This window comes from Bos grunniens, chromosome 26 (assembly GCF_055505025.1).
Source record: "Bos grunniens cultivar Pamir isolate PY7600 chromosome 26, Bosgru_T2T1.0, whole genome shotgun sequence".
NCBI classification, from domain to species: Eukaryota; Metazoa; Chordata; class Mammalia; order Artiodactyla; family Bovidae; genus Bos; species Bos grunniens.
In genome coordinates, this window is record NC_141190.1 from 29,449,389 (window position 1) to 29,464,620 (window position 15,232).

At 37.2% G+C, this 15,232-nt stretch overlaps 1 protein-coding gene across 1 annotated transcript in view; it reads right to left on the reverse strand.

Annotated features, from left to right (window-relative positions):
• LOC147344300 (uncharacterized) overlaps window positions 1-15,232 on the reverse strand; it is a 569,611-nt gene that overhangs the window by 83,399 nt on the left and 470,980 nt on the right. Inside the window, exon 8 of the mRNA XM_086379320.1 lies at window positions 1-15,232. This exon is cut by the window's right edge and continues 13,280 nt beyond it. The gene's annotated coding sequence lies outside the window, so the exon portion shown is untranslated.

Genomic DNA, 15,232 nt, shown 5'->3' on the forward strand with positions numbered 1-15,232 from the left:
CCATCACCATTTTTCTTTTTCCTGCATCGAGCTCTTCAATATCCAAATGAGTGCTCTGGTGACTGCTGCTGCTAAGTCCCTTCAGTCGTGTCCGACTCCGTGTGACCCCATGGATGCCAGCTCACCAGGCTCCCCCGTCCCTGGGATTCTCCAGGCAAGAACACTGGAGTGGGTTGCCATTTCCTTCTCCAATGCATGAAAGTGAAAAGTGAAAGTGAAGTCGCTCAGTCGTGTCCTACTCTTCGAGACCCCATGGACTGCAGCCTACCAGGCTCCTCCATCCATGGGATTTTCCAAGCAACAGTACTGGAGTGGGGTTCCATCGCCTTCTCCGCTCTGGTGACAGTGATGGGCAAAATGTTTTGTGCTTTCTCAATTCAAATAAACCCCAAGCAGTAAATGACAAGCTATTTTGTTAGCAAAGATTAACAATGAACGATGTCTGAAAAATGACCTATATATACAGTCATAGGCAGTGCTGATAGTATTTTAAACAGTATTCTTTCCAAAAAAAAAAAAAAAATGCCATTACTTTGGTATAGTCTGAGCACATCCAGTATCTTTATTCTCCCAAGTTTTCTATCATTTGTTCTATTTGAAACTGATGTAAAATGCAAGACATTTTCTCTGACTGATACCCGTTGGGAACCATTTTGCTAATTATTATAAAAACATTGTTGCAGTTACAATGCATATGTGGTTTATTGCAAGAGCAAGAAGCCACGTTATGACTAGGACAGCCTATAATCCTATGGCTAGGACAGAGGGAGAGGGGCTACAGAGCAAAAATAATTTTACCTAATGTCCACATCACTGAAATACATGGTTAGGTAGCATGTCATTTCTTTACAGCATAACAGCCAATTGAAATGGTATAATACATTTTTTTTTTCTTCAAATTCTCTGTAGTGTCAAATTTGTTTCTACAAAGTAACTCAAAATGACACAAAGTGTTCATCAGTTAACATAGACATAAGGATTATAGAATCAGAAGTAGCATTGCACAGTAGTTAAGCATATGGTTGTGGGGATGACTACTTGCCTTCAAATTCTGCCTCCTCCATTAATTGATTAGCATACAAAGATTTGGAGATACTTGTCCACAAAGCATCAGAAGAGAGATCTAAATACAAACTATGGCATGTTGAACCATTGCTTAAAACCTTTCAATGGGTTCCCACTCCACACAATGGAATCCCAAAACCTTACAATGGTCTGTGGGATCTTGAAGGAGATGAACTCTGGCTGCATATTCAAGGCATTCTCCTCCCTGCCCCCCAGCCCCTGACTCACACCTGTGCTCCCAGGTCTATCAGTTCTTACATTGTTCCAAACAGTTTTCCCTTATCATTGTATTTGCCTTTTGCCTGTTTGAATTCTTGACCTCACATTCTTCACACAGCTGCCCCTCATGGTTTAAACTGGGAGTAGTTCCCTTATTATTATTAATAATAATATTAATAAGGGAGTAGTTCCCTTATTAATGATACCATTTCTAACACTGTAGCTAACATAGATCCCTCACTAGTTTCATCTCATTATTGTCTATTCAGTTCAGTTCAGTCGCTCAGTCGTGTCCGACTCTTGTGTCCGACTCTTCGCAACTCCATGGACCACAGCACGCCAGGCCTCCCTGTCCATCACCAACTCTGGGAGTTTACTCAAACTCATGTCCATTGAGTCAGTGATGCCATCCAACCATCTCATCCTTTGCCATCCCCTTCTCCTCCTGCCCTTAATCTTTCCCAGCATCAGGGACTTTTCAAATAAGTCAATCTTTCTCAACATCAGGTGGCCAAAGTATTGGAGTTTCAGCTTCAACATCAGTCCTTCCAATGAACACTCAGGACTGATCTCCTTTAGGATGGACTGGTTGGTCTCCTTGCAGTCCAAGGGACTCTCAAGAGTCTTCTTCAACACCACAGTTCAAAAGCATCAATTCTTTGGGACTCAGCTTTCTTTATAGTCCAACTCTCACATCCATACATGACCACTGGAAAAACCATAGCCTTGACAAGATGGACCTTTGTTGGCAAAGTAATGTCTCTGCTTTTTAATATGCTGTCCAGGTTGGTCATAACTTTCCTTCCAAGGAGTAAGCGTCTTTTAATTTCATGGCTGCAGTTACCATCTGCAGTGATTTTGGAGCCCCAAAATATAAAGTTAGCCACTGTTTCCACTGTTTCCGTATCTATTTGTCATGAAGTGATGGGACCAGATGCCATGATCTTCATTATCTGAATGTTGAGCTTTAAGCCAACTTTTTCACTCTCCTCTTTCACTTTCATCAAGAAGCTCTTTAGTTCTTCTTCACTTTCCACCATAAGGGTGGTGTCATCTGCATATCTGAGGTTATTGATATTTCTCCTGGCAATCTTGATTCCAGCTTGTGCTTCATCCAGCCCAGCGTTTCTCATGATGTACTCTGCATATAAGTTAAATAAGCAGGGTGACAATATACAGCCTTGACATACTCCTTTTCCTATTTGGAACCAGTCTGTTGTTTATAAAATGTATTGAAATTTGCGATCATTTCCTTTGACTGTGTGTTTTGTCTGTGTTCTATACCAGATGGAAAGCTCTTTAGAACAGAGACTATGAGTCGCTACCTGTCAGTCTTCTCTGATCCCAATGCTTCTCTCAGCATCTGGCCCCCTGTGATGGACATTAAATAATGATGGACTGACTGAGTGGCCTGTATAGCAGTTCAATTTCCAAAAAATATCACTACCCTATATAATCAAAAGTTCACTATGTGCCAGGATATGTAACACTTGCCACATGTTCTACATATACTATCTCATTGATTTTTACAAAAACAGCCTGAGGTAAGGATTGGGCTGGCCAAAACGTTCACTCGGGTTTTTCAGTAGCATCTTATCCCAAATGAATGTTTTAGCCAACCCAATACTATTACTTCAGTAAGAATACTACTCAGGTGATTTAAGTAATTGCTCTGGTCACACAACTACTTAATGGAGAAAGCAGAGTTACAACTCAGGCAGTCCTTCCCACCATCCATGCTTCACTACAACAATTGGGCAGTTACTATTTCCAGCCCCCTTAAGTATGCTCAGTAATTTTTAATTGTTTTGTATAAATAAATCTGACTACACAAAGTATTTGAAGGAAAAATGTGTTTGCCATTTCCATCTGCTATCATCTTGGAGGGAAAATGCCCACTGATAGTATACTGCTCCAGTGTGAGCACAGGTGGCATCCTTCTCATTTTGCTCCCCCTTCTCCCCTGTAGGTCTCCCCATTCTTGATGGATAAGTTGACTTTGTCTTGCACCCCATCACGTAATAAATCTTACAAAGTGTCTTGTATTTCAAATCAGTTTTAAATACAACCAATGATAGAAAAGTGAGGAGAACAAAAATACGAGACATGTTACACATCATGTTGAAGAAATGATGAATCAAAAAAAAAAAAAAGAATTCTCTTTAAAATATTATCAGCCCTACTTCTGACTGTGTATCCACAGGTCCTTTTATAAATATAAATTACTTGATTTTAATCCTTGCTTTAAAAAACAGCTTGTCATTCCTAGCTTGAATTTTATTTGAACCAACGAAGCACAAAATATGCTTGTCCATCGCTGTCACGATAGCCCTTTACTTGAGTCTGGAAAAGCATAATGGAATAAGAGGAATAATGATGGAAAAAGAGTGTAAATACAAGGATCTGTAAATTGTATTTGCAGTTCTTATCAAGATCATGGCATCCGGTCCCATCACTTCATGGGAAATAGATGGGGAAACAGTGGAAACAGTGCCAGACTTTATTATTTGGGGCTCCAAAATCACTACAGATGGTGACTGCAGCCATGAAATTAAAAGACGCTTACTCCTTGGAAGGAAAGTTATGACCAACCTAGATAGCATATTCAAAAGCAGAGACATTACTTTGCCAACAAATGTTCGTCTAGTCAAGGCTATGGTTTTTCCAGTGGTCATGTATGGATGTGAGCGTTGGACTGTGAAGAAGGCTGAGCGCCGAAGAATTGATGCTTTTGAACTGTGGTGTTGGAGAAGACTCTTGAGAGTCCCTTGGACTGCAAGGAGATCCAACCAGTCCATTCTGAAGGAGATCAGCCCTGGGATTTCTTTGGAAGGAATGATGCTAAAGCTGAAACTCCAGTACTTTGGCCACCTCATACGAAGAGTTGACTCTGATGCTGGGAGGGATTGGAGGCAGGAGGAGAAGGGGACGACAGAGGATGAGATGGCTGGATGGCATCACTGACTCGATGGACGTGAGTCTGAGTGAACTCCGGGAGTTAGTGATGGACAGGGAGACCTGGCGTGCTGCAATTCATGGGGTCGCAAAGAGTCGGACATGACTGAGTGACTGATCTGATCTGATCTGATCAATAATGGTAGTATCAAATGGTGGCTTAAAAAAAAACACTTTTTTCAAATGGCAAGTAATATGTAAATTACATACTAATTTGAAGACATCCCAAGTTAGCCAAAATAAATATTGCTTTTTAAAATTTTATTTTGAAAATTGTAAAGACCAACCATAAATGCCTTAAAATTTAGTTTGCTTTGGAAGAGGTCACCTGATTAGAAAAATTTAATTATATAAATTTGGGGAGGTAAGTCAAAACCATGACCGAACAATCCCTATAGAAGATTTTGTGAATATGTTCCCTCTCCTAATCATCCCCATTATAAATGCTAGATTGATGGTGAGATCCTCCATTTCAGTTCACAGAGGATCAACAGCATGGCTTAATTAGGTTTTATCCATCTGTTTATCATCTCAACATCTAATAAACATCTATTTGGCTGCAGAACTGCCTCTCTAAGACTCATAAACCTATACCCTTGACTATGAATCATAATGCAAGATATTAAAAGTAAAATTCAACCAGGCACCAATAGACAATACATGAGAATTTCCAAAATGTGTTTTCAGATCTTTATAAGCAGATGTTAAAAGGCAACTCTTTGAATCAATTCTAGAGCCTTTGGATTCCTCAGCTACGTAAAATTTATAAAAAGGGATTGGCAAGTTAAATAAGATAGGCTTTGGTATTAAATATTTGAGAGGAATTTTTTTCAGAAAGAGCTGTTGTACTCTCTCACCACCTTGAAGCAAGTTCTCATCTCAGTCCTAGTAGGGGTACCGCCACAAAGGACAGAAGGAAGGTCCAAGACATGCTACTTTGTTGGACAAAGAGGAGAGGGCTGCTACTTTGCAATCAGCCTGCTTCTAAGAGTTGGAGAGAACAAGGGATGTACAGGTATTTCCTATAAATAGTTGGAGACCATCTGTAAAAGGGAAGAAACAGCCTGGGTTCATAATGGATCTTGTCCAGCTGTGTCACCACAAGGGATGCACAGATCCCTGGAGCAAAAGACTAAGTGGGGAGAGGCTTGCATTTCTAGGAACTGCTTAATTTAGAGAAAACTGTCATCCATAAAATGATGCATCTGCTGACCCAGGTCACATGAACTTTAGTTGGAAAGAAAATCCACAAACTATTTAGGGGTCCCTGGCAGCATCACACACACTCACACAAAAATCAACTTTAAACATCTTTGAGGCCCAAAGACCATAAAAACAACTTACAACTGTACCATTTAAATGTAAGATTTCACTTTCCTTTGCTGCTTTACACTCGCCTTTCCCCAGCTCTGTAGGTATCAGAATGTGCCCAACATGGTCAGGTAAGTGTAGAAAAGAACCAATAGAGAATTATACAAGCTCCTTAGCCTATCTTTCCTACTGCCAGCTTCCATTCTCCCTGAAGTTCTCAGGGAAGAAGGAGAAGTTATAATGCTCAATAAAATTCAGAGTTCCCTTTTATATCTTGGATTGGACATTCTAATCTCTGTGAAAAAGTGAGCATAAAGGCATTGGTGTGCAAGTTTTCATCCAAGGACAGAGAAAATCACCCTAACTTGAATACATTTGAAAGGGATACTGGAAAAATAGATATAACGCTGTATTTTGATGATGTCAGTTTTTGCCCTCTGTCATCATACTGGTTTCACATGCATTGCCACTTAAGAAATATGCTTCAATTCCAAGCTGTCTAGAGAAGCAGAGTGAAACCAGGTCTACGCACTGAAGTCTGTTCCACAGCAAGTACAGATGTGGCTGGAAACACTGACTGAATTGAACTACAAAATCATTTGTAAAATTAAGGAAGTATTGAATTTAGATTTTCTGTATTTGACCTCATCTTTTCTTAAAGCTACCAGTCTGTTACCTTTTCCATAGAATTCAGCTGTAACATCTGTGTAATTACAGGCTGGATTAACCTATCTATAAATAATGTTGGTTATGAGTTTATTAGGGCTCCCCTGTGGCCCAGATGGTAAAGTATCTGCCTGCATTACAGGAGACCCAAGTTTGATCTCTGGATCAAGAAGATCGCCTGGAGAAAGGAATGGCAACCCACTCCAGTATTTCTGCCTAGAGAATTCCATGGACAGAGGAGCTATAGTCCGTGGAGTCGCAGAGTCGGACATAAATGCTTATCGAAAAGAATTAATGAGTATATGGTAGATTTAGTCCTGGGTCCTGACATTAGCTTGCAGTGTGACCCTTTCAAGTGTCCTAATCTTTCTATCTAATCTTAGTTGTCTAATCTTAGTTCACTTATCTCTCTGTATATGTGTGTATCTTCTTTGCACTCCTATAAGGTGAATGTGCAGATATAAAAATAAAAATAAGGCATTTTAGAAAATTTCAAAACTTTATGCAAACACTGGGAAAATATGGGAATTAAGATGGCTATTATAAAATCATGATAAACACTGATTTATTTAAATTTTCCAGAAAACAACCAACACTGGAGAGAGAAGTTTAAAACTAGTCATACACCACTCCCACACTTCATTTCTCTCTTTATCCAGATGCCATATCCTGTACAGAGGTTCAACAAAAAGCCTTTGCCAGCAATTCTACAATTTCACAGTTCTTATAATGGTTTGTTGATTTCATTTAATCTACCCAGGTTAATATAAAAACAGATGTTAGTATTTTTGATTGTTAACTAACAAAAAGTACTAACAAAAAGAAAATATTTGCTATAAATGTTGAAAGGGAGACAATTTCATCTTAAGTTAGAAACTGTTGCCCAAGTGTTGTTATATTTTAATTACTCTGGTTTTTTTAAGTGACATCAGCTATTTTCTGGAATAATCATAATATATGAAGCTAAAATACATTGTAAAGTTTATTTTGTTAGTGGATTTTGATCACTGCTTATACAGAAATCAAAACAAGAAAATGTATTTAAAGAATAAAATTGAATAATTCAGTTTCCAGAGTGGGTGTGGGATTAACATAGTATTACATGAAAAAAGTTTTCTCACTTGACTTATTAAATAGTAATCTTCTAGATTTTTCTTTCATATATAATTTTCTCTTGTCAATTGACCTATTTGCAAGTTCAAAATCCCTACAGTGGCTCACAAACTCAATTACATTTTTATCTGATTTTTTTTCACTTTCTAATAAAAGATTCTTAATAAGATAGGAAATTTACATATTATTTCTTCAGAATTTTGACAGATCTGGGTCTCATATTTTCCTTGTATCTGTGAAATGAAAAATTATTTGAACCAATAAACTAATTTTTCTCTCATCTAATTCCTCCTCTTGTAGCTTATAAAATAAGTTTGTGAGATGTATTTCTTTTCTGTGATTTAGGTCAGCTCTCTCTGGAAGTTGTTGATACTTATTACTATTCCAAGAATAGTACAGTCTTTTGGGAGAGCTGTGTTATTTAATAATTGGTCAATATTTTAATTAGTTCTGGAGGAGGCATTTGGCATATTTATGTTGCCTGCTATTACTGGAATTATTGTCTAATACTCTCAATATTGTAAGCTTTGATATATTTGAAGTTTATTGGTTGTTTCCTATGGTTCACCTTCCTCCATTCTCCTGTAAATCTTGTCCCCTGTGAAGAGACTTAATGCAATCCATAAAATGCTTGAGTTGGCAGAACTGCCATATCTCCTGTGGTCTTGACCCAGGGGCTAGGCCTCCCATGCTAAGAATAAGAAGATCACTGGGTTCACTTCTCTCTTTCCTACAAGCAATAATGACTCCGGCTGCAATTCCCAGAACTAAAATGTGGCATGTGTTAAAGAAAAACAAACAGACAAACAAAAAAAAAAAACATTCCGTGACACTTGTTAAAAACGTGGTGAGGCAAATTTGATTCAGGACCACTGTGAGAGGTAAAGGGGACCACTGCCTTGAGATTTTGCAGTGGAGGAGATACACTGGGTTCAACTACAAATACAGTCAGGGTAAGTGGAAATTCATAGCCAGGGAGCAGGTTGGGAGTTGGTGGATGGAAAACTATTAAGAGGAAATGTTAAGAGTAAGGAGAGTTCTGGCTGCTGCTGCTGCTGTTGCTAAGTCACTTCAGTTGTGTCCGACTCTGTGCGACTCCATAGACAGCAGCCCACCAGGCTCCCCCGTCCCTGGGATTCTCCAGGCAAGAACACTGGAGTGGGTTGCCATTTCCTTCTCCAATGCATGAAAGTGAAAAGTGAAAGTGAAGTCACTTAGTCATGTCCAACTCTTCGTGACCCCATGGACTGCAGCCTACCAGGCTCCTCCGTCCATGGGATTTTCCAGGCAAGAGTACTGGAGTGGGCTGCCATTGCCTTCTCCGGTGTTCTGGCTAAACTGACCTAAATAGGATTCTTGCTGAAGGCAGGCCAGGGGAATCAGACATCACCTGGGGAACAGGAGAGAGTAAGGAACCTGATCAGCAACTGAGGATGATCAGTTATCAAGGGTGGCCAGAGGATTCTAGTTAAAATGACTTAGAGTGGGTAGGGGGTTTACTAAAACTAAGTTTACAAGGAAATGCACAGATGGGCCTAGGAGAAGATTGAGGACCCTGACCAAACAAAGTTTGGTGAAGCAAGAAATTATTCTCACACACAGAGACAGTGTGTGTCTTGTACCTGTCTCTTGATAGTGTCTTTGTGTGGTTTTGATATTACCATGATGGTAGCTTCATAAAATGAATTTGGGAGTGTTTCCTCCTCTTCAATTTTTCAGTATAGTATGAGAAAGATAGGTGTAATTTTTTTGTATGTGTGGTAGAATTCCTCAGTGAGGCCATCTGATTCTGAATTTTTGTTTGAAGGAAGATTTTTAAAAAATGTTATTATCTATTTATTTTGATTATAGATTCTGTTTCACTTCTAGTGATTGGTCTGTTCAAATAATCTGTTTCTTCTTAATTCAGGTTTAGCAGGGTGTATGTTTCTAGAAATATGTCCATTTCTTCTAGGTTGTCCAGTTTATTGGCATATAACTGTTCATAATATTCTCCTATGGTTTTTTGTGTTTCTGTGTTATATCTGTGTATTGGTTGTTACTTTTCCTCTTTGATTTCTTATTGCATATATTTGGGTGTTTTCTCTTTTCTCCTTCTGAGGCTAGCCAGAGGTTTGCGTTTTTGTTGCCTGTGCTTTTGATGTCATATTCAAGAAATCATTTTTTATTACAATGTCGTGAAGTTTTCCCCCATATTTTCTTCTAGAATTTTATTGTTTCTCATCTTATGTTTAAATCTTTCATCCATTTTGAGTTAATTTTTGTGTGTGGTGTAGATAAGGATCCTCCTTCATTCTGTTGAATGTGGATATCCAGTTTTCCTAGCAGTATTTGTTTAAGAGACTGTCTCTTCTCATTGTGCAGTATTGGCACCCTTGTTGAAGATTACCTGATCGATATGCAAGGGTTTACTTCTTGGATATCAGTTCTATTCCATAGATCTGTACATTTGCCTTTACATTTGATCTGTATATATGATGGCACCATAGTATTTTTATTATTATTATTACAATAGCTTTGTAATATGTTTTTAAATCAGGAAGTTAGAGGCCTCTAGCTTTGTTCTTTTTTCTCAAGATTATTTTGGCTATTTGGGGTCCTTGAGATTCTGTAGAATTTTAAGATGGTTTTTCCTATGGATGCAAAAAGTGCATTAGGATTTTCATAAGGATTGAATTCAATCTGTAGATCACTTTGGGCAGTGTGGACATTTTAACAGTGTTAATAAGTAAATCTGTGGGCTTCCCTAGTAGTTCAGACAGTAAAGAATCAGCCTGCAATGCAGGAGACCCAGGTTCAATCCCAGGGTTGGGAAGATCCCCTGGAGAAGGAAATAGCAACCCCCTTCCAGTATTCTTGCCTGGAGAATTCCATGGACAAAGGAGCCTAGCAAGCTACAGTTCATGGGGTTGCAAAGAGTTGGACACGACTGAGAAACTAACACACACACATACCCCTGTCTCAAGTCTTCACTTTTAAAGAAGAAGGTGTGAAACTGAACCACACTCCTTCCTAAATACATATATATATATATATATATTTTTTTTTTTTTTCTAGACTTGTCTTCAGGGCAAGGAAAAGGACTTTTGTAAAATATAAGATGCTACTTTAAAAATAGCTGTGTTATTCTAACACCCAAATAGTGGACAAAGAGAACCGCTTCTTTGAGTTTAATGCCAAACTGGTCATTGTTTGATTGTTCATTGTGATCTGCCTTTAGTAATATTAGGAGGGAAAAATTATTTTATCTCTTGGTCAACATCAATCCTAATGTCATAAGGTGTGTTACCTTCAGTTTTGAGTGGGTTGTAATCTAATCACTAATAGTAAAAGTTGTAATTGTAAAATATATACATGAAAAAAAAAGCTGTGTTAAAAAGCAAACCAGCCAGAGACAGGCATGTAATCTAAGAAAGTAATTTTTCTCACTTTGCACATAAAGTTCTTTTTCTTTGTTGAAATTACTGGAAGTGTATGAATGATTGAGAAGTTCTGATGTATGCATCTCAATAAAAAGTGGGAAAATGAAATTGTGAACTAGTTTTATTGAAGATATCATAGTTACTAAGAACCAGAACTTGATCTAATAGCAGAGACAATGAGCAGGATTTAAAAATTATCTCCATACCTTACTGTCAAGGACAGAATGTTTAAAAGAGTTTGAACGCTAGATTCTGACCAACCCAGGCCAGAATTTTTGCTTCCTTCTATTCTCGCTGTACATAGTATGCAAAACAACAGTTCCTTCATTTCCATGCCTCTGTTTATTCTAGAGGCATCTTGGAAGTCTTCAAGGAAAACAGTCATCTGCCCCTAACACATTCCCCCGAAGTAATTCCTTTTCAAATGTTTTCAAGGTTATTTCTTGATATAACCATTCCTAAGACTATGATAAAAAGAAAGCCTTGGAGGAGACAATTGACTGCATTGCTGAGGCTGACTGAGAGACCTAGGATTCAAATTGAAGGTCAGTAATTTAAAGATTTAGGGACGGATGGCAAAAGGATTTCTGCCTATAAGGAAGGTACAGCCCAGGAGAGACAGGATGATATTATTGAAGACAAAGTGTCTCACCAATGAGATACAGAACATGTGGGGGACTCAGGGAAGACAAGAAGATCAACGGCAATTTAGGGACAGTAACTGAAAAGTACAGTGGAAGGGGGTTTGTTAGAGATGTATACTATGAAGATTATATTGGATTTCAACTAGGAAAAAGGAAAATGATTTTGTTTGGATTTATCACTAATGAGTTTTGTATGTATTCTTTAGTATGATAGATCTAGCAAAAAATTAAACTACGAATCTTTCTCAACTTATGATAGGATTAGCAATGGTAAGTTGAAAATGTTATAATTGGTAGGTTAATTTAACACCTAACCCACCAAACATCATAGATCAGCCTTGCCTACCTCTTTTTTTTTTTTTGAATGATAATTGCTTTACAGAATTTTCTTGTTTTCTGTCAAATATCAACATGAATCAACCATAGGTATACATATATCCTACCTTAAATGTGCTCAGAACACTTACCTTAGTCTGATTTTGAGCAAAACTGTCTAACATAGGGACTCTTTTATAATAAACTGCTGAATACCTCACGTAATTTATTGATGACTGAAAGTGAGAAACAGAACTGTTGTTTGGCTGCAGAATGGTTACAAGTGTGTTGGTTGTTTACCCTGATGATCATGTTGCTGACTGGAAGATGCAGCTTTCCGTGGCTCCCAGCACCCCAACAGAGTATCAGTAGAGAGGGTATACTATGGCTTATGGCTAGCATGGGAAAAATCAAAGTCGAAACTTGAAGTGCAGTTTAAACTGAACACATATCGCCTCATAAGTCAAACCATCCTAAACTGAGGACTGCCCGTACTTCCTCAGGAGATGGTTTATTAGGTTTAATTAGAAAGAGTATAATTTAAAGTATAATAGATTCAGAGTTTTCACTAGAATGTCCTTGGTACTGAATAGTGCTCATAAATAAATGATAGCTCAAATATTTGTTTTGTAACCCATGAAATGAAGATTAAAAGCACAAATTTGATAAGATTCTTATTTACAATGTTTTATCACATATGCTGCTACTGCTAAGTCACTTCAGTCATGTCCGACTCTGTGCGACCCCATAGACAGCAGCCCACCAGTCTCCCCTGTCCCTGGGATTCTCCAGGCAAGAACACTGCAGTGGGTTGCCGTTTCCTGCTCCAGTGCATGAAAGTGAAAAGTGAAAGGGAAGTTGCTCAGTCATGTCCGACTCTTAGCGACCCCATGGACTGCAGCCCACCAGGCTCCTCTGTCCATGGGATTTTCCAGGCAAGAGTACTGGAGTGGGGTGCCATTGCCTTCTCTGTATCACATATGAGGATATCACATAATCCTACAGTATGAAACAGTGAGATCTCATTGTTGTTAAAACACCCTTGATGTTAAGGAAATAGCTGCTCATCTATTATTATATGTAATATTAATAATTGTGCTATTGGCTTAGAATTTAAAAATTACTTTCTTTCTCTTTATCTCTCTCTCTCTATATATATATGTAAATATATATGTGCTTAAATGTAAATAAATTATATTCATAAAATCATGTGTGTAGGATTACATATATATGTATACATACATATATTTTGCATATATGTGTAATATTTTAGAGTGGAAGCAATGTTCTAGTAATGGTTATCTGTGACACAAAGCATTGTCTGGAAACTGAGTGAAACAGTAGTAACTAGCTCAGATGGGAATGGATCTGGCCACTAGACCATCTCTAGATCTCTAAACTACAGCTGAGTGAATTTATTAGCCATCAGAAAATATATCATACATTTAACTAAGATCAACTGAACAGCTATCAAAAAGCTTTTCTCCATTTTTTTCATTATTTTTACCACAAACAGTATTTCTGAAGGTCTAAAACCTAGTGAAAGTGGTTGACTGTCTAGGATCAACTGGGTATTAAATGGACTATTTAGAAATTGACATCTCAATTGAATATGGTGGCTGAAAGGCATATAATAAGAGATAAACAAAGGAAAATGCATTATCATTATGCTCTAATCAAGATTACATCTACTTGTTTCAATCCTGTGTAATACGTCCTTCAAAATCACTGCACTGATTTTGCTTACTGATTTAATTTCGGCAGTCCTATCTAGACTGAAAATTCAGTCCTGTCAGGGAATATATCTAATTTTCTTTCAATGTTTTAGCTTTGGTTCCTGGTAAAATATGTAACACATAGTCTCATAGGTAAATTTCTAAATATTCAATAGACTTTAATAGAAATGAACTTCTAAAAAATGAATTTATTTCCAGTATTTCAATGGGAGGAAAAGAAAGCGAAGAAATGATAGTGAACTCACAAGAAAAAAGAATCACCTCAGAGAAATCATGGCACAAGTATCAGTGTTTTCAGAGTCATATGATTAGAACAAAAAAAATACAGCAATCTAAAAATAGAAGACTCCCATTCTGTGCCTACTTTAAGCCATACCTAATACCTACAGAATTTTTAACTACATTTGAGATATAATTCCTATACCATAAAATTCATTCTTTTAAAGTTTAAAAGTAAAATTCAGTAGTTTTTAATATTCACAAACTTATATAAACTCCAACAGTGTATAGTCCCAGAATATCTTATCACCTACCCAAAACTCTCTTGTGAATTAGCAGTCACTCTTCATGAACTTTTTTAACTTCAACCTCAAGTAATTGCTAATCTACTTTCTGCTTCTATGGTTTATCTATTTTGGGTATTTCATATAAATAGAACCATACAATAATTGGCCTTTTGTGCCTAGCTTCTTTCACTTTAAGTTTTAGGTTTTCCATGTTATAGCATGTATCAGTATTTCATTTTTATGGCTAAACAATATTCCATCATATTGATATACAGCATTTTATCTACTCATCAACTGAACATTTGACTTGTTTCTACTTTTTGGCTCTTATGAATAACACTTCTATAAACACTCATGTACAAGTTTTTGTGTGAACAATTTGTTTTTATTTCTTTTGACTATATACCTATGAGTGGAACTGCAGGGAAATATGGTAATCTCATGTTTATATTTTTTTAAGCATTTCCAAACCAATTTCCAAAGTGGCTGATCTATTTTAAATTCCTATTACCAAAGTATTGGTCCCAATTTCTGCTTTTCCTGTCCTAAAATGTTAATCACTCAGTCATGTCTGACTCTTTGCAACCCCATGGCCTGTAGCCCGCCAGGCTCCTCTATCCATGGAATTCTCCGTGCAAGAATACTGGAGTTGGTAACCATTCCTTTCCTCAGGGGATCTTCTCAACTCAGAGATCGAACCTTGAGCCAGTGATACTTTGTGATGTTAATTTGCATTTCCCCAATGATTAATAATGTTGAGCATTTTTCATACAATTATTGGTCACTTGGATAACTTCTTTAGGTAACTGATATTTTCAAATACTGTGCCTATTATTTAATTGAGTAGTCTTTTTATAATTGAGTTGTATGAGTTCTTTATATAGTATAGATTGTAGTCCCCTGCATATATTTTATCCCATTATCTGTTGTTTGAAAAATTTTCTTGATAGTATCATTTGAAGGACACATGGCTTGCATTTTTATGAAATCCAATATATCTTTGTTTTTTCCTTGGGCATTTTGGGGTTATATCTAGGAAACCTTTGCCTAATCTATGATCATAAAAATTAAAATCTATAGTTCATATTTTTAGTGATTGCATTGTTTTCAATGCATTTTGAATAGGGTGAAACTGATATATTATTTTGCATGTGAATATCGAGTTGTCTCGGCACTACTTGCTGAATAAACAATTCTTTCCTTAAGTTATGATTAAGCTATATTGGCATTTTTGACAAAAATCACTTGATCTTAAATGCAAAAGTTTATTTCTGAACTCT